This window comes from Mobula hypostoma, chromosome 13 (genome assembly GCF_963921235.1).
Source record: "Mobula hypostoma chromosome 13, sMobHyp1.1, whole genome shotgun sequence".
In the NCBI taxonomy this organism is placed as follows: Eukaryota; Metazoa; Chordata; class Chondrichthyes; order Myliobatiformes; family Myliobatidae; genus Mobula; species Mobula hypostoma.
Genome location: NC_086109.1, coordinates 41,175,419 through 41,196,460, shown reverse-complemented (window position 1 = coordinate 41,196,460; position 21,042 = coordinate 41,175,419). Strand labels below are relative to the sequence as shown.

Here is a 21,042-nt window from a genome sequence, read left to right as displayed (position 1 = left end):
CTGCCCAGGTGGGAAATCTCTCAGGTTTTTGCAAGGGGGTGGTTGGGAGGTTTGGTGTTTGGTGTTCCGGCTGCTGCTTTCTGTGTGGATGATCTGGCAGTTTTTTTGTGCAAGGGCGGAGGTGGGGGTTTGAGGTTTGCAAGTTTTGTTTATTCTTCCTTTTCTTGTGGAGAGGGGGTCGATGTCTTTTCTTTAAACAACTCTAGTGATTATTCTATATTTCATGGTTATCTGGAGATGAATATCAGAGTTGTATTGTACATGCATACTTTGACAATAAAATGAACCTTTGACATAAAGTAAACTACTATGATAGTATAATCTATATTATGTCGCATACATTTCAAAACTGAATGTTTACACTTTAAAGAGAATTAATCTCATTAAATCATATAATCGTGTGCTCCAGAGTGACCTCTAAGTTGTACCCTATTATAGAACTCAAAAACCTAACTCCAATCATATTACACTCTAATTCAAAAAATGCATGGAACAGCAGAATCATGAATTGAAGGAAATGCCACTTTTGTCCCACTAGATCGCTGAGAAAGTATACCTGCAGCCTTTGAAGTGTTCATATAAAATTGTCATTACCTATCAAATCTGAGAATCATAGCAGTCTCCGAGCGTCAGTAATAATACAATGTGACTTTTACACTGTTTGCTAACTGTAAACGTAGAAATTAATAGTGAAAGAAACAATCAGGTTTGGAGAAGCTTCAGGGAATGGAATCAGAGCAGGATAAACAGGAGGGATGCACTCAGTATGTTATCAAGTAAATACACTTAGAAAAAATCACTGAGGGCCTTTTTATAGCAGGTTTTTGTTATTTCTCTAACTATTTTGCATAAGAACAGCAACAAGACAAAGATAAGTCAAAAATTATGAACGATGTATTTTATAGACCAGTTCTAATACCATCTGCTAACTGTGCAATGCAGTTAATAACAGATTTCAGCTGAAGCAAAGCAGCCTTAAGCAAGAAGACTAAGATTATGAAAGCTAGTGTGAGATCAATCAAATATTTTAATGTTGACAATCTTACTGCTTTCTCCCAGCATTAGAATTCCATTCAACACATGCAAAATGCTGGAGGAACTCATCAGGCCAGGCAGCATCTGTGGAAAAAAGGACAGTCGCTGTTTCAGGCTGAGACCCTTCCAGTCCTGTCTAAGGGTCAGAGCTGAGTTCCTCCAGATCTTTGTGTGTGTTGTTTGGATTTCCAGCATCTGCAGATTTTCTCTTGTTAGTATTTCATTGTTCTTCTGCTCTGGAAAGCACAGTTCAATGGATGGGTACTAGACAATGTTCAGAATGCCACTGTACCACAACACAGAAAAAATACTCTTCAATCCAACTTATCTATGCCAACCAAGATGCCTATCTAAGGTAATTCCAATTGTCCATGTTTGGCCCATATCCCTCTAAGCCTTAACTACCCATGTACTTGTCCAAATGCCTTTAAAATATTTCCTTTGTTCCTGCCTCCACCATTTTCTCTGGCAGATACCACTAAGTTATGGGGGAATGAAATAGTGAAGGAGAGCAAGATTGGGAAAGCACAAGAGCATTTCACACAGAATGTAGAATGAAGGCAAGAGACTAGCTAGGGAAAGAGTAGGGTCCATTAGGGACAACTTTGGTAATGTGTGCACAGAGCTGGAAAATGTAAGTGAGATCTTAAGCAATTATTTCTCAGCTCTGTTCGCTGTGGAGAAGGGTATTTGAAAAATTTGAAGAGCTGTGAAAGAGGAGCAATTGAACAAGCCAAGGTAGAGAATGACAAACATCTGAATTCCAAGAGAATGGGGTGGGGGGGGGGGGAGTGGGAAAGTGATGTTCAAGGCAAGATTGGATCAGCTATGATCTTATTCAGTGATGCATTTGACTTGAAGGACAATTTTATGCACATTATGTATGCATTTTTATGGATTGGCTGATATTGATGGGCTCTGGTTCTAAAGTGAAAAAATGCATGATGTTGACCACCTGACATAATGACCCTCAGTTGGAGATGGTTAGCTTAATTCAGTCACTCACAAACAAACTGGCATTTCCATGCCAATGATGAAGAGATGAAATAATGTTGCAGGTACCTTCAGCTCTGCCCAAATCAAATGATATTTGCACAGTGTTTCTTCTTTTCAAATACATGAAACACTGTTGTAGAAAAGCAGCATCCATCATCAGGGACCCCCACCTCTCTCCTCACTGCTGCCATAAGGAAGAAGGTACAAGAGCCTCAGGACTCACGCCACCAGGTTAAGGGACATTACTATCCCTCGATCATTAGACTCTTGAACCAAATGGGACAACTTTACCCAACTTCATTCACCCCATCTTTGAAATGTTCCTACAACCAATGGACTCATTTTCTTCATGTCATGTTCTCGATATTTATTATTATTATTTCTTCTTTTTGTATTTGCACGATTTGTTGTCTTCTGCACTCTAGTTGATCACCGTACTTGGGCGATCTTTCATTGACTCTGTTATGTTTATTATTCTATAGATTGATTGACTATGCCCACAAGAAAATTAAACTCAGGATTGTATATGGTGACATATATGTGCTTTGATAATAAATTTACTTTGAACTTTGAAATTTTGTATTTGGTTGCTTGTCAATCTTTCTATGTAGTTTTTCACTGATTTGATTGTATTTCGTTGTTCTACAGTGAATTCCTGCAAGAAAATGAATCTCAGGATAATATATGGGAACATATACATACATTGATAATAAATCTTTGAAATTTGAATTGAAAAAAATATGGTTATGAAGGATCATCTTTATTTGAGATGATAATCATTGAATATATTTGTAAGTAAAGTCATCACATCATATTGAATTGAATTGACTTTATTTCTTACATCCTTCACACACATGAAGTACTATTGAACCATTTGTAGATTTTGAATTTGTAAGTGGTGGTGAACCCAGGACAAAAAGAGAAATATAGGCAAGCTTCTGCTCATTATTGCGAGCTATTTGGTCTACTTAACCTGAAACTCTTCAGAGGTAGCAATGAGCAGAGTGAGAAGCACATATTGGATCCAGATGCCTTTGCGATCCAAAGGTTCTTTGGAAGTCAAGAATCAGGTATAAAACTCATTGCTTGTATTCGTTTCATTAACAAAGAATAGAAAGGAAGATGCATGGTGAGAGACAAAGAAAAGAGAGCAGGGAAAGAATGGGGGAAAGAAAGAAAGACAAAGGTGGTGTGGTCTTCTCATACCAGACTACAGATAACAGAAAATTCATTTGAAATTCCATTGATAAATTAACCAATGAAATAGCCAGATCCAAGTAATGTGACATGCACCACTGATACCAGAAAAATACAGAGACAAAAAATTCACTGAGCAGTTACATGTGTAGAGGTGATGAAGTAAAAATACAAACAGGCATAAGAAAGTTAAACGACATGAAAAATAACAATTCTGCAGTCTAATCCAATACACAGTAAGTATAATGTTTTAAATTTTTTGGTATGAAATAAAATAACGGAAGTCAGAGCATTCAAATTGTTTGCTAAAATCAGTAAATGGTTCTGGTGGCTCCTGGCATTTCTGAGGCACTTGACTGAGTCTCTGCGAATGATGTGATTGTAGTCGAGTGTGATGATAATCAGGCTTAGTCTGCTGTAACTGCAAATTGCCTTGAAGCTTGTGCATTCGTATTTTAGCCCCAGAAAGCTTGTAGATTTTATTTGATTTCCTATTGTATAAACTACTTTAGCTATAACAATTTTCTTTTCTCTTGGTGTCATGCCGCATAACCACAATCCTATCAACGAGAAATTCATTGGTGTGGTGCTGTGCAGGTGAATGAGCATTTAGAGCAAAGCCCAGCAAAGCAATCACCTGCTCAGATCCTCGCATTCACCATTCGACTTTCCAGACGTTCCTTAACAGCGGAGTTCAGTTCACAGATCGCAAGTTACCATTTCACTTCAACTCTAACGATAAACTGCAGCAAAATCAACCCACGCACATTATTGCTCCACATGGAGGGTTTCCTGTTCAATCATTGATTATGAAGCTTCAATAGGCTTGTACACCTTGATTTGATTAGACAATACATTATTTGTTCTCACCCTTAGTTACCCCTGAGCTGAAGAGTCAATTGCATTGGTGGGTCTGGAGACTGTAGGCTAAGCAGGGATGACATATTTCCATGCTTGATGATCATCAGTGAAGCAGAAAGGCTTTTCATGGTGATACAATAGATTCACAGTTATCACTGCTGAGATGATTTTCATGTAAATTTAATATTTATTTGGTTAAAATTAAATTCCCAAGTTATCACTAACTAAAATAAAATTAATTTCACTGGGTAAATGCTCCTGCTGCAAGTATCTTTATAACTATATTATCAAACCCTACTAATTTCACACTTGCAAAATGGAGCCTCTTACAACTGACAATTGATATGTTTCCTGCTTTTATTAATTTTTATTAACTTTTTCTAACAATTCCACCAATAACTACCTGGTGATTCTGCTGGGTCCTTGTGTAAACTGAAATAGCCTAAGGGCTAACATAGGCATAGCAGCACAAATATCCATGCAACAACGGATCTGGATGATTGCAGGGATGAAAGAGAGAGTCAAAGATGTCCATATTTGTCAAAGGAGAGGTAAGTAATGATGAATAAACAGACATGAAAGGTCTTCAGATTGTTTGGAAATTCTGAATGTATGAGTAGCCAAAGAAGAGGTGTAGTCTGCCAAATCCTAGAGTATAATGAAGATAAAATTGCAATTCTGCAGATAAATTTTGGCACAGTTCAACTCATAAATCCCTCTTATCTGACATCTCTAAGAAGGGTTGTCCTGTGCTAAAAATGGGAATCTTCTCATGGGTTAACAATATGAGAAGGTGTAGCCAGATTTATTTTGGATTGCATCTCAAATATTAATTCTTCAACCTAAGGAAGGATATAATTTGACAAAGGGAGTGGGCAAAATTCACCAGACTGATTCCTGGGGTAGGAGGATTTTTCCATGAAGAGTCATTAAGTATACTGCGCTTATAGTAGAACATAGAAATTTCTTAATAAATTGATCTGAGAGTACAGAAGCAATGAGTTTCTCTTGGATGGGGTTTTGAGAACCAGGGGCCAGAGTCTCCAAATAAGATCATAGTTGGTCATAGTGCTGCAGAGAAGAAAAACAAGTTCTTCATCCAGACACCAGTGACTCATTTGAATTCTCTACAGATGCCCTGTCATTATTTTTAATCAAGATTAAGAGAGATTGGATATTAAGAGAATCAATGGATCTAGGGTAAAAACAGAAAAGTAGCTCTGATGAAGGGTCTCAGCACGAAAAGACGATCGTTGATTTGCCTCTATAGATGCTGTCCCACCTGCCAAGCTCTTTCAGCATTTTGTGTATGTTGTTCAAGATTTCCAGCTTCTTCAGAATCTTCTGTATCAAAGTTGGTGGGGAGTCATAGAAAACGGAAGTGTAGGAACTTCTCTGAGGGGGTGGTAAATGACTGCAATCCTCTACGCTGGAGGATTGTGGATGTTAGACCATTGGGAATATTTGAGATAACGTTGATAAATTTTAGAAAGATGGCAGATTGGGCATGGATGGCAGGGCAGGTCTACATTTGCTCCTTATCTATCTATCTATCTATCTATTTATTTATTTATTATTTATTTATCTATCTATCCATCCATCCTCATTTATTTCTTATGCTCTTTTGCTAAGTTACTCATTTTTACACTAGTCAGTTTATCCCCAGAGAGTAAACGATAATTCCAGCCAAATCAAAAAACAGACAACTTTGTGATGCAGTGCCAGGTTTGGAGTTGGTTCAGTCAAATACACTGACAGATGTTAACTGAATAAGGACACCTAGAGGATGACAGCACTGGAAAGGTCTGGTTTGTAATCTATTAGCATAAATCAGTAAGCATTAAATGGAAAAAAATTCAATTGCCACACAATTGATTTCATATTAAAACTTTACTAGTTTAATGATTTAAAATCCTAATATTTGTTCCTGTTTTTCTTACTTGCCATAGGAGCTGCCATGCTTAATAACTGTGAAGTGGTGTCCTGCAGTGCCTCTCTCAAGCACGGGAGCTTCTATTCCTATCATGACTTCGGGAGTTACAGACCTTAGAATAATGTATCCTGTGAAAGGTTTATTTAAATCAGCAGATACTTTCAAAAACAAAGTACAGCCTCGTGGCTTTATTATAGAGAACTGGGCTGAAAGGCATGACAGTCGGAAGATCAATGAGTGAATTTCTAAGGGTTACAATTAGAATAGATAAAGGTTTGATCAGTAATAGGCTAAGATCGATTCCAATTTGAGGAATTAGAAATTTTACTGAATGGCATGTCAACACATACAGACTTTCAGACCATTGTCACTTCAGATTTTAAGCTATAATCTCCATTAAAGGATTAGAAATAGATATAGAGAAAAATCATTAAAGCTTGGTTGGAAGTAAATTAGAAAATTCTTCAAAGCATGTGCTATCCACTGAATAAGCATTTAGCTAGGCTATGTGGAACTCCATCAGCATGTGGACTTTGCAACGAGAGGGGAGAACGCATTGGATCTTGTTTACACAAACGTTCCCGATGCGTACTGGGCAGAACCTGCATCCACCTCGGTTACTCAGACCACATCTCTGTTATGCTAATCCCAGCATACAGACCGTTCATCAGGTGCTCCAGACCAGTTCAGAAGCATAGTGAAAACCTGGCCAGCAGGAGCCATGTCTGCTGTTCAAGACTGCTTTGAGCACACTGACTGGCACATGTTCGGGGCGGCTGCAACCGATGGCGACTCTACCAACTTGGACGAGTACATGGCATCAGTGACTAGCTACATCAGCAAGTGCGTCGATGATGTCATTGTGGCCAAGACTATCACTACACACGCTAACCAGAAGCCATGGATGACCACGGAGGTGTGTGCGCTGGCAGCCTTAACAACAGTGAGGGCCAAACTGTCCCGGGCCATCAGAGAGCAAAAGCGTGCACACGCCCAGCGAATCCAGCCGCTTCCAGGACAGCGGAGACACACAGTGCATGTGGAAGGGCATTCAGGACATCAACAACTACAAGGCAACACCACCTGCCTGTGCTGGTGATGCCTCCCTCCCAGATGCGTTGAATAACTTCTACGCTCGTTTTGAGGTGGAAAATGACGAGGCGGTGAGGAAGACCACCCCTCCTCCAAATGACCAGGTGCCGTGTCTTACTGTGGCAGATGTGAGGAGACCCCTGTGCAGGGTCAACCCACGGAAGGCTGCTGGACCAGACAATATTCCTGGCAGAGTGCTTAGAGGATGTGCAGACCAGCTAGCAGATATTCTCACTGACATCTTCAACATCTCCCTGAGCAGCGCCATTTTTCCTACGTGCTTCAAGGCCGCCACCATCGTCTCTGTGCCGAAGAAGTCTTCAGTGTCCTGCCTCAATAACTACCGTCCCGTCGCACTTACATCCATCATCATGAAGTGTTTTGAGAGGCTCGTCATGAGGCACATCAAGACCCTACTGCCCCCCTCACTGGACCCCCTGCAGTTCGCATACCGTCCCAACCGTTCAACAGATGACGCCAATACCATCACCCTCCACCTGGCTCTAACCCACTCGGACAAAAAAAAAACGTATGTTTGTATGCCGTTCATAGACTTCAGTTCAGCATTCAACACAATCATTCCTCAGAAACTGACCTCATGCACCCCTCATACAAACCCTTTTCCCTCCTGCTATCTGGCAAAAGGCACAGAAGTATTCGGGCTTTCACGACCAGACGATGTAACAGTTTCTTCCCCCAAGCCATCAGACTCCTCGATACCCAGAGCCTGGACTGACAGCAACCTACTGCCTTCTACTGTGCCTATTGTCTTGTTTATTATTTATTGTAATGTCTGCACTGTTTTGTACACTTTATGCAGTCCTGGGTAGGTCTGTAGTCTAGTGTAGTTTTGTGTTGTTTTACGTAGTTCAGTGTAGTTTTTGTATTGTTCATGTAGCACCATGGTCCTGAAAAACGTTGTCTTGTTTTTACTGTGTACTGTACCAGCAGTTATTGTTGAAATGACAATAAAAAGTGACTTGACTTGACTTGAACTGTTAGTTTTGCCAACAATTCCAGGTCAGAGAAAGCATGGAATTTACCACACTGAGCAAAGTGGCCCCAGTGAGATTGTTAATGTGCCCTTCTGTGTGCTTTGCGGCGGTTCGGTTGTGGTGGATGTGTCGACGCATCCCAAATGTTCACTTCTATATACTATAAAAATAAAGCATGAAATATGTTTGAGGTCAGGTGTGGATTTCTTGTTCAATCCTAGATGTGTCATCAAATCCAGTGATAAACTATTGAGCTAAGGGACTGGATACACTTCACTACTTGTCCCTCAATTTCATTCATTTGAATGGAGTCACTGACTTCCACTTTGTTAATCAATAGTGGTGTATTTAATTAATTGATATTAATTAATGCACTTTTTTCTACTATTTCTGACTCTCTCTAACAGTCAAAGACATTTGGAAGTAGTGGGAAACCAAAAAGAATGGGTTGTTAGAAGGCTTTTAAGGCTGTCCATGGACGTTCTGTATGACAAGTGCTACACCTGTCCATTCACCTCTTCCCTCACCATCATTCAGGGACCCTGTGAGTCAGTCGGGGGTCATCTGCTGTACCCGGTGCTCCCAGTGCTGTCTCCTCTGCATCAGTAAGACCCGATGCAGATTGGTAGATGGCTTTGTAGAACACCTTCTCTTTGTCTGCTGCAAAGGGCAGGATCTCCATTTCAATTCAACTTTCTTTTCTGACATGTACATCCATAACCTCCTCTATTGCCATGATGAGGCAAAACTCAGAATGGAGGAGAAACACCTCAGTTTCTATACAGGTAGCCTCCCTTATGGCATGGACATGAACTTCTGGTAATTCCCACCCCCCCGCCATCCGTTCCTTTGTTCCTTTCCCATTCCCCATTCTGTTTACCCTTTTATCTCTCCTCTTCTCTTCACCTAACATTTCTTCCCTTTCTTCTATGTCCACTGTCCTCTCTTGTTAGATTCCTTTCTCAGACTTTATCTCTTCTGCCAATTCCCTCCAAGCTTTTATTTCATCCGCGTCCCCCACCCTGTCACGTCCCGCTTTACCTGGATTCAGCTGTCCCCCACCCTGTCATGTCCTGCTTCACCTGGTTTCAGCTGTCCCCTTCCCACTTCACCTGGTTTCAGCTGTCCCCCACCCTGTCACGTCCCGCTTCACCTGGATTCAGCTGGCCCCACCCTGTCACGTCCCGCTTCACCTGGTTTCAGCTGTCCCCTTCCCACTTCACCTGGTTTCAGCTGTCCCCCACCCTGTCACATCCCACTTCACCTGGTTTCAGCTGTCCCCCACCCTGTCACGTCCCGCTTCACTTGGATTCAGCTGTCCCCCACCCTGTCACGTCCCGCTTCACCTGGTTTCAGCTGTCCCCCACCCTGTCACGTCCCGCTTCACCTGGTTTCAGCTGTCCCCCACCCTGTCACGTCCTGCTTCACCTGGATTCAGCTGTCCCCCACCCTGTCACGTCCCGCTTCACCTGGTTTCAGCTGTCCCCTTTCCACTTCACCTGGTTTCAGCTGTCCCCCACCCTGTCACGTCCCACTTCACCTGGATTCAGCTGTCCCCCACCCTGTCACGTCCCGCTTCACCTGGATTCAGCTGTCCCCCACCCTGTCACGTCCCACTTCACCTGGATTCAGCTGTCCCCCACCCTGTCACGTCCCGCTTCACCTGGTTTCAGCCGTCCCCCACCCTGTCACGTCCCACTTCACCTGGATTCAGCTGTCCCCCACCCTGTCACGTCCCGCTTCACCTGGTTTCAGCTGTCCCCTTCCCGCTTCACCTGGTTTCAGCTGTCCCCCACCCTGTCACGTCCCGCTTCACCTGGATTCAGCTGTCCCCCACCCTGTCACGTCCCACTTCACCTGGATTCAGCTGTCCCCCACCCTGTCACGTCCCGCTTCACCTGGTTTCAGCCGTCCCCCACCCTGTCACGTCCCACTTCACCTGGATTCAGCTGACCCCCACACTGTCACGTCCTGCTTCACCTGGATTCAGCTGTCCCCCACCCTGTCACGTCCCGCTTCACCTGGTTTCAGCTGTCCCCTCTCCGCTTCACCTGGTTTCAGCTGTCCCCCACCCTGTCACGTCCCGCTGCACCTGGTATCAGCTGTCCCCCACCCTGTCACGTCCCACTTCACCTGGATTCAGCTGTCCCCCACCCTGTCACGTCCCGTTTCACCTGGTTTCAGCCGTCCCCCACCCTGTCACGTCCCGCTTCACCTGGTTTCAGCTGTCCCCTTCCCGCTTCACCTGGTTTCAGCTGTCCCCAACCCTGTCACGTCCCGCTTCACCTGGATTCAGCTGTCCCCCACCCTGTCACGTCCCACTTCACCTGGATTCAGCTGTCCCCCACCCTGTCACGTCCCGCTTCACCTGGTTTCAGCCGTCCCCCACCCTGTCACGTCCCGCTTCACCTGGATTCAGCTGTCCCCCACCCTGTCACGTCCCGCTTCACCTGGTTTCAGCCATCCCCCACCCTGTCACGTCCCACTTCACCTGGATTCAGCTGTCCCCCACCCTGTCACGTCCCGCTTCACCTGGTTTCAGCTGTCCCCTTCCCGCTTCACCTGGATTCAGCTGTCCCCCACCCTGTCACATCCCACTTCACCTGGTTTCAGCTGTCCCCCACCCTGTCACGTCCCGCTTCACTTGGATTCAGCTGTCCCCCACCCTGTCACGTCCCGCTTCACCTGGTTTCAGCTGTCCCCGACCCTGTCACGTCCCGCTTCACCTGGTTTCAGCTGTCCCCCACCCTGTCACATCCTGCTTCACCTGGATTCAGCTGTCCCCCACCCTGTCACGTCCCACTTCACCTGGTTTCAGCTGTCCCCTTTCCGCTTCACCTGGTTTCAGCTGTCCCCCACCCTGTCACGTCCCACTTCACCTGGATTCAGCTGTCCCCCACCCTGTCACGTCCCGCATCACCTGGATTCAGCTGTCCCCCACCCTGTCACGTCCCCCTTCACCTGGATTCAGCTGTCCCCCACCCTGTCACGTCCCGCTTCACCTGGTTTCAGCCGTCCCCCACCCTGTCACGTCTCACTTCACCTGGATTCAGCTGTCCCCCACCCTGTCACGTCCCGCTTCACCTGGTTTCAGCTGTCCCCTTCCCGCTTCACCTGGTTTCAGCTGTCCCCCACCCTGTCACGTCCCGCTTCACCTGGATTCAGCTGTCCCCCACCCTGTCACGTCCCACTTCACCTGGATTCAGCTGTCCCCCACCCTGTCACGTCCCGCATCACCTGGTTTCAGCCGTCCCCCACCCTGTCACGTCCCACTTCACCTGGATTCAGCTGACCCCCACACTGTCACGTCCTGCTTAACCTGGATTCAGCTGTCCCCCACCCTGTCACGTCCCGCTTCACCTGGTTTCAGCTGTCCCCTCTCCGCTTCACCTGGTTTCAGCTGTCCCCCACCCTGTCACGTCCCGCTTCACCTGGATTCAGCTGTCCCCCACCCTGTCACGTCCCACTTCACCTGGATTCAGCTGTCCCCCACCCTGTCACGTCCCGTTTCACCTGGTTTCAGCCGTCCCCCACCCTGTCACGTCCCGCTTCACCTGGTTTCAGCTGTCCCCTTCCCGCTTCACCTGGTTTCAGCTGTCCCCCACCCTGTCACGTCCCGCTTCACCTGGTTTCAGCTGTCCCCCACCCTGTCACGTCCCGCTTCACCTGGATTCAGCTGTCCCCCACCCTGTCACGTCCCACTTCACCTGGATTCAGCTGTCCCCCACCCTGTCACGTCCCGCTTCACCTGGTTTCAGCCGTCCCCCACCCTGTCACGTCCCACTTCACCTGGATTCAGCTGTCCCCCACCCTGTCACGTCCCGCTTCACCTGGTTTCAGCTGTCCCCCACCCTGTCACGTCCCGCTTCACCTGGATTCAGCTGTCCCCCACCCTGTCACGTCCCACTTCACCTGGATTCAGCTGTCCCCCACCCTGTCACGTCCCGCTTCACCTGGTTTCAGCCGTCCCCCACCCTGTCACGTCCCACTTCACCTGGATTCAGCTGTCCCCCACCCTGTCACGTCCCACTTCACCTGGATTCAGCTGACCCCCACACTGTCACGTCCTGCTTCACCTGGATTCAGCTGTCCCCCACCCTGTCACGTCCCGCTTCACCTGGTTTAAGCCGTCCCCTCTCCGCTTCACCTGGTTTCAGCTGTCCCCCACCCTGTCACGTCCCGCTTCACCTGGATTCAGCTGTCCCCCACCCTGTCACGTCCCACTTCACCTGGATTCAGCTGTCCCCCACCCTGTCACGTCCCGTTTCACCTGGTTTCAGCCGTCCCCCACCCTGTCACGTCCCGCTTCACCTGGTTTCAGCTGTCCCCTTCCCGCTACACCTGGTTTCAGCTGTCCCCCACCCTGTCACGTCCCGCTTCACCTGGATTCAGCTGTCCCCCACCCTGTCACGTCCCACTTCACCTGGATTCAGCTGTCCCCCACCCTGTCAGGTCCCGCTTCACCTGGTTTCAGCCGTCCCCCACCCTGTCACGTCCCACTTCACCTGGATTCAGCTGTCCCCCACCCTGTCACGTCCCGCTTCACCTGGTTTCAGCCGTCCCCCACCCTGTCACGTCCCACTTCACCTGGATTCAGCTGTCCCCCACCCTGTCACGTCCCGCTTCACCTGGTTTCAGCTGTCCCCTTCCCGCTTCACCTGGATTCAGCTGTCCCCCACCCTGTCACGTCCCGCTTCACCTGGTTTCAGCTGTCCCCCACCCTGTCACGTCCCGCTTCACCTGGATTCAGCTGTCCCCCACCCTGTCACGTCCCGCTTCACCTGGATTCAGCTGTCCCCCACCCTGTCACGTCCCGCTTCACCTGGTTTCAGCTGTCCCCTTTCCGCTTCACCTGGTTTCAGCTGTCCCCTTTCCGCTTCACCTGGTTTCAGCTGTCCCCCACCCTGTCACGTCCCACTTCACCTGGATTCAGCTGTCCCCCACCCTGTCACGTCCCGCTTCACCTGGATTCAGCTGTCCCCCACCCTGTCACGTCCCACTTCACCTGGATTCAGCTGTCCCCCACCCTGTCACGTCCCGCTTCACCTGGTTTCAGCCGTCCCCCACCCTGTCACGTCCCACTTCACCTGGATTCAGCTGTCCCCCACCCTGTCACGTCCCGCTTCACCTGGTTTCAGCTGTCCCCTTCCCGCTTCACCTGGTTTCAGCTGTCCCCCACCCTGTCACGTCCCGCTTCACCTGGATTCAGCTGTCCCCCACCCTGTCACGTCCCACTTCACCTGGATTCAGCTGTCCCCCACCCTGTCACGTCCCGCTTCACCTGGTTTCAGCCGTCCCCCACCCTGTCACGTCCCACTTCACCTGGATTCAGCTGACCCCCACACTGTCACGTCCTGCTTCACCTGGATTCAGCTGTCCCCCACCCTGTCACGTCCCGCTTCACCTGGTTTCAGCTGTCACCTCTCCGCTTCACCTGGTTTCAGCTGTCCCCCACCCTGTCACGTCCCGCTTCACCTGGATTCAGCTGACCCCCACCCTGTCACGTCCCTCTTCACCTGGATTCAGCTGTCCCCCACCCTGTCACGTCCCGTTTCACCTGGTTTCAGCCGTCCCCCACCCTGTCACGTCCCGCTTCACCTGGTTTCAGCTGTCCCCTTCCCGCTTCACCTGGTTTCAGCTGTCCCCCACCCTGTCACGTCCCGCTTCACCTGGATTCAGCTGTCCCCCACCCTGTCACGTCCCACTTCACCTGGATTCAGCTGTCCCCCACCCTGTCACGTCCCGCTTCACCTGGTTTCAGCCGTCCCCCACCCTGTCACGTCCCACTTCACCTGGATTCAGCTGTCCCCCACCCTGTCACGTCCCGCTTCACCTGGTTTCAGCCGTCCCCCACCCTGTCACGTCCCACTTCACCTGGATTCAGCTGTCCCCCACCCTGTCACGTCCCGCTTCACCTGGTTTCAGCTGTCCCCTTCCCGCTTCACCTGGATTCAGCTGTCCCCCACCCTGTCACGTCCCGCTTCACCTGGTTTCAGCCGTCCCCCACCCTGTCACGTCCCACTTCACCTGGATTCAGCTGTCCCCCACCCTGTCACGTCCTGCTTCACCTGGATTCAGCTGTCCCCCACCCTGTCACGTCCCGCTTCACCTGGTTTCAGCTGTCCCCTCTCCGCTTCACCTGGTTTCAGCTGTCCCCCACCCTGTCATGTCCCACTTCACCTGGATTCAGCTGTCCCCCACCCTGTCACGTCCCGCTTCACCTGGATTCAGCTGTCCCCCACCCTGTCACGTCCCACTTCACCTGGATTCAGCTGTCCCCCACCCTGTCACGTCCCGCTTCACCTGGTTTCAGCCGTCCCCCACCCTGTCACGTCCCACTTCACCTGGATTCAGCTGTCCCCCACCCTGTCACGTCCTGCTTCACCTGGATTCAGCTGTCCCCCACCCTGTCACGTCCCGCTTCACCTGGTTTCAGCTGTTCCCTCTCCGCTTCACCTGGTTTCAGCTGTCCCCCACCCTGTCATGTCCCACTTCACCTGGATTCAGCTGTCCCCCACCCTGTCACGTCCCACTTCACCTGGATTCAGCTGTCCCCCACCCTGTCACGTCCCGCTTCACCTGGTTTCAGCCGTCCCCCACTTTGTCACGTCCCACTTCACCTGGATTCAGCTGTCCCCCACCCTGTCACGTCCCACTTCACCTGGATTCAGCTGTCCCCCACCCTGTCACGTCCCGCTTCACCTGGTTTCAGCCGTCCCCCACCTTGTCACGTCCCACTTCACCTGGATTCAGCTGTCCCCCATCCTGTCACATCCCGCTTCACCTGGTTTCAGCTGTCCCCTTCCCGCTTCACCTGGTTTCAGCTGTCCCCCACCCTGTCACGTCCCACTTCACCTGGATTCAGCTGTCCCCCACCCTGTCATGTCCCGCTTCACCTGGTTTCAGCCGTCCCCCACCCTGTCACGTCTCACTTCACCTGGATTCAGCTGTCCCCCACCCTGTCACGTCCCGCTTCACCTGGATTCAGCTGTCCCCTTCCCACTTCACCTGGTTTCAGCTGGCCCCACCCTGTCACGTCCCGCTTCACCTGGATTCAGCTGGCCCCACCCTGTCACGTCCCGCTTCACCTGGTTTCAGCTGTCCCCCACCCTGTCACGTCGCTTCACCTGGTTTCAGCTGTCCCCCACCCTGTCACGTCCCGCTTCACCTGGATTCAGCTGTCCCCTTCCCACTTCACCTGGTTTCAGCTGGCCCCACCCTGTCACGTCCTGCTTCACCTGGATTCAGCTGGCCCCACCCTGTCATGTCCCGCTTCACCTGGTTTCAGCTGTCCCCCACCCTGTCACGTCCCGCTTCACCTGGTTTCAGCTGTCCCCCACCCTGTCACGTCCCACTTCACCTGGATTCAGCTGTCCCCCACCCTGTCACGTCCCGCTTCACCTGGTTTCAGCCGTCCCCCACCCTGTCACGTCCCGCTTCACCTGGTTTCAGCTGTCCCCCACCCTGTCACATCCTGCTTCACCTGGTTTCAGCTGTCCCCTTCCCGCTTCACCTGGATTCAGCTGTCCCCCACCCTGTCACGTCCCGCTTCATCTGGATTCAGCTGTTCCCCACCCTGTCACGTCCCGCTTCACCTGGATTCAGCTGTCCCCCACCCTGTCACGTCCCGCTTCACCTGGATTCAGCTGTTCCCCACCCTGTCACGTCCCGCTTCACCTGGATTCAGCTGTCCCCTTCCCACTTCACCTGGTTTCAGCTGGCCCCACCCTGTCACGTCCTGCTTCACCTGGATTCAGCTGGCCCCACCCTGTCACATCCCGCTTCACCTGGTTTCAGCTGTCCCCTCTCCGCTTCACCTGGTTTCAGCTGTCCCCCACCCTGTCATGTCCCACTTCACCTGGATTCAGCTGTCCCCCACCCTGTCACGTCCCGCTTCACCTGGATTCAGCTGTCCCCCACCCTGTCACGTCCCACTTCACCTGGATTCAGCTGTCCCCCACCCTGTCACGTCCCGCTTCACCTGGTTTCAGCCGTCCCCCACCCTGTCACGTCCCACTTCACCTGGATTCAGCTGTCCCCCACCCTGTCACGTCCTGCTTCACCTGGATTCAGCTGTCCCCCACCCTGTCACGTCCCGCTTCACCTGGTTTCAGCTGTCCCCTCTCCGCTTCACCTGGTTTCAGCTGTCCCCCACCCTGTCATGTCCCACTTCACCTGGATTCAGCTGTCCCCCACCCTGTCACGTCCCACTTCACCTGGATTCAGCTGTCCCCCACCCTGTCACGTCCCGCTTCACCTGGTTTCAGCCGTCCCCCACCCTGTCACGTCCCACTTCACCTGGATTCAGCTGTCCCCCACCCTGTCACGTCCCACTTCACCTGGATTCAGCTGTCCCCCACCCTGTCACGTCCCGCTTCACCTGGTTTCAGCCGTCCCCCACCTTGTCACGTCCCACTTCACCTGGATTCAGCTGTCCCCCATCCTGTCACATCCCGCTTCACCTGGTTTCAGCTGTCCCCTTCCCGCTTCACCTGGTTTCAGCTGTCCCCCACCCTGTCACGTCCCACTTCACCTGGATTCAGCTGTCCCCCACCCTGTCATGTCCCGCTTCACCTGGTTTCAGCCGTCCCCCACCCTGTCACGTCTCACTTCACCTGGATTCAGCTGTCCCCCACCCTGTCACGTCCCGCTTCACCTGGATTCAGCTGTCCCCTTCCCACTTCACCTGGTTTCAGCTGTCCCCCACCCTGTCACGTCCCGCTTCACCTGGTTTCAGCTGTCCCCCACCCTGTCACGTCCCGCTTCACCTGGTTTCAGCTGTCCCCTTCCCACTTCACCTGGTTTCAGCTGTCCCCCACCCTGTCACGTCCCGCTTCACCTGGTTTCAGCTGTCCCCCACCCTGTCACATCCTGCTTCACCTGGTTTCAGCTGTCCCCTTCCCGCTTCACCTGGATTCAGCTGTCCCCCACCCTGTCACGTCCCGCTTCACCTGGATTCAGCTGTTCCCCACCCTGTCACGTCCCGCTTCACCTGGTTTCAGCTGTCCCCCACCCTGTCACGTCCCGCTTCACCTGGTTTCAGCTGTCCCCTTCCCGCTTCACCTGGTTTCAGCTGTCCCCCACCCTGTCACGTCCCACTTCACCTGGTTTCAGCTGGCCCCACCCTGTCACGTCCCGCTTCACCTGGTTTCAGCTGTCCCCCACCCTGTCACGTCCCACTTCACCTGGTTTCAGCTGGCCCCACCCTGTCACGTCCCGCTTCACCTGGTTTCAGCTGTCCCCCACCCTGTCACGTCCCGCTTAACCTGGTTTCAGCTGTCCCCCACCCTGTCACGTCCCGCTTCACCTGGTTTCAGCTGTCCCCCACCCGTCACATCCTGCTTCACCTGGTTTCAGCTGTCCCCCACCCTGTCACGTCCCACTTCACCTGGTTTCAGCTGTCCCCCACCCTGTCACGTCCCGCTTCACCTGTTTTCAGTTGTTCCCCACCCTGTCACATCCTGCTTCACCTGGTTTCAGCTGTCCCCTTCCCACTTCACCTGGTTTCAGCTGTCCCCCACCCTGTCACGTCCCACTTCACCTGGAGTCAGCTGGCCCCACCCTGTCACGTCCCGCTTCACCTGGTTTCAGCTGTCCCCCACCCTGTCACATCCTGCTTCACCTGGTTTCAGCTGTCCCCCACCCTGTCACGTCCCACTTCACTTGGATTCAGCTGGCCCCACCCTGTCACGTCCCGCTTCACCTGGTTTCAGCTGTCCCCCACCCTGTCACATCCCGCTTCACCTGGTTTCAACTGTCACCTGCCAGCTTGTATTCATCCCCCTTGCCTTCCCCCACCTTTGTATTCTGGCTTCTGGCCCCTTCCTTCCCAGTCCTCTCGAAGGGTCTCAGCTCAAAGTGTTGACTGTTTATTTCCCTCCTTATGTGCTGCCTGATTGGCTGAGCTCCTCCAGCACTTTGTGTGTGATGCTCTGCTTTTAACCTTGTTGCAACTGGATATCCCACTGCCTGGCATGATACCCACAGTATTGCTGCCCACTGTGCATTTGGAGATGTGCTGCCACCAAAAGTGACCTCAGAACAAGTACAGGGTTGGTGGACAGTGACCACAAGGTAAAGACTGATCTGGCCAAATATGATTACTAGATATCAATTGCAAAAGAAATTTGACCTGTTCCCTAAAACCCTCACTAATTTTTATAGATGCACCGTAGAAAGCATTCTTCTAGGGTGCATCACAACCTGGTATGGAAGTTGCCCTGTCCAAGACTGAAAGAAGCTGCAGAAGATCGTGAACATGGCACAGCACATCACACAAACCAATCTTCCGTCCGTGGACTCACTTTACACTGCACGCTGTCAGAGCAGTGCTGCCAGGATAATCAAGGACATGACCCACCCAGCCAACGCACTTTTCGTCCCTCTTCCCTCCGGGAGAAGGCTCAGGAGCTTGAAGACTCGTACGGCCAGATTTGGGAACAGCTTCTTTCCAACTGTGATAAGACTGCTGAACGGATCCTGACCCGGATCTGGGCCATACCCTCCAAATATCGGGACCTGCCTCTCGGTTTTTTTGCACTACCTTACTTTCCCTTTTCTATTATGATTTATAATTTAAATTTTTAATATTTACTATAAATTTGTACTCCAGGGAGCGTGAAGCGCAGGATTAAATATCGCTGTGATGATTATATGCTCTAGTATCAATTGTTTGGTGACAAAGTAAAGTAAATAAGCAGTGAATAAATTAAACCACCTTTATGGATATTTTTGGAGTTTACTTTGCAAATTGTTTTCAAGAAGTAAACAATAATAAAATAGTATATGGTAAATATATTACTGAACGTGGAAAGAAAGATATTTCAAAAGGTTTCAAATGTTTCTAAGGTACATTTAATGTCAAGGAAATGTATACAATATACATCCTGAAATGCTTTTTCTTCACCATCATCCATGAAAAAAGAGGAGTGCCCCCAAAGAATGAATGACAGTTAGAACCCCAAAGTCCCCCCAGCTCCCCTCCCTCTGGCATGTAAGCAGCAGTGAGCAACGATTCCCCCTCCCCCATGGAAAAAAAAGTATCGGCACCCACCACCGAGCACGCAAGCGTGCAACAAAGCAACAGCAAAGACACAGACTTGTCGTATCCCAAAGACTACTTGTTCACACGAGGCTCCTTCTCTCCCTAATAAGGGAGAAAGAGGTGTCTCCGTTTCACAGTCATAATCTATTTGATGTAAGGTTTGATATTAATTCACTTTGACTGTTTTATCTCATTTTAATAGCACTATAGAACATCTGATTCAATTAAATCCATTCTCCTATAATTTATGCAATAAAAAATTATGCTTCGATACTTTCATCTTTCTGGTCATTAAGTGGGCTTTGAGGAATTGTAGGAGTAAAATGTCGTCACTAAGAACTGAAACTATAGAATGGATCCAGACAAGACAAATTGTCAAAAGACATCACTCTCATTTCATTAACCTTATTGACTTACTAACAAGGACAGTCTGAGACATTCATTGTTGTCTCTCTGACAAGGACTTCTATGGACTTGGGGAAGAAAAAGTCTGTTGTGTTATCAATATTTCTTGGCAAGTCTGCAAAATGCTTTATAATTCATTTCACCTTTCTGGGGGTTTAATCAGGGAACCTTTTTGAACCTGAGAGAGAGGAATTGGGAAGGAAAAGGGTGGGGGAGCGGTGATTTTTGGGGATGCACACCCAAAATTACATCATCAAGATTCTATGAAATTTGCTGCCTCTGCTAGAAACCAGATGGTACAAGTAATGCACCGATAATCCTGAGTTTGGGTATGAATACACTGACAAGAGGTAATAAGGGAAGGATTTGACAGTACAGTCCATCCACACTCAACTTTTTTACCAACTAGTAGTCAAGCTTAAACACAAGAAATGCTGAAGATGCTGCAAATCCAAAGCAACACACACAAAATCCTGGAGGAACTCAGTAGGCCGGGCAGCATCTACGGGAATTAACAGATAGTTGCCGTTTCAGGCCGAGACCCTTCTTCGGGACTGAGAAGGAAGGGGGAAGATGCCAGAATAAAATGGTGGGGGGGGGGTTGTAAAAGGCTAACTGGAAGGTGATTGGTGAAGCCAGGTGGGTGGGAAAGGTCAAGCGCTGAAGAAGGAGGAATCTGACTGGAGAGGAGAGTAGACCGTAGGAGAAAGGGAAGGAGGAGGGAACCCAGGGGGAGGTAATAGGCAGGTGAGAAGAAATAAAAGATGAGAATAGGGAAAAGAGAAAGGGTGGGAGGAAACTTGTTCACCGGAAGGAGAAATGATTTCATGCCATCAGGTTGGAGGGTACCCGGCTGGAAAGGCTTCATCCTGGCACAAGAGGAGGCCATGGACCAACATGTCAGAATGAGAATCAGAATTAAATGCTTGGCAACTGGGAAGTTGTGCTTGTGGTGGATGGTGTGGAGGTGCTCGATGAAGCTGCCCCCAATTTACAACAGATCTCACCAATGTAGTGGAATACTTAAGCATTAGACTTTGCCTCGATGCAATGATATGCTTAATAGTTCGTAAAAACTATTTTGTAATTCTATTTTCTTAACCACATTTAAACATTAATAATAATAATTTTCTTGTTACGTTGACCGTAAACTATAACAGCTAAAGCTCAATTCTACTGAAAACTGTAAAGACTATGGGAGTCAAATTGGCTAATTCCTGAAAGCAGGCATTGTGATGGTAATTCATGATTAACCCAAACTAGCTGATTAAATTGTGGGCAGGGTTCCAGCTTTGCGTTGCTTCCTCATTTCCAAGGAAGTTGTGCTCAGCTAGCACTTCCCTGGATAAATATTAGTTGCATGCATCTACTGGGATTCTGTATTGTTAGCCTGAAGTAATAGCATAATGCTAACCACTACAACATAGTGCCCCCTCTCCACTAATCAAAACAGTCCATGTACTCTGGACTTACAGACTTCCCTG

General features: G+C 49.5%; 1 protein-coding gene across 1 annotated transcript in view; it reads right to left on the bottom strand.

Annotated features, from left to right (window-relative positions):
- The window catches only part of LOC134355948 (synaptotagmin-B), a 425,398-nt gene that overhangs the window by 53,278 nt on the left and 351,078 nt on the right, over positions 1 to 21,042 (bottom strand). The window lies entirely within an intron of this gene.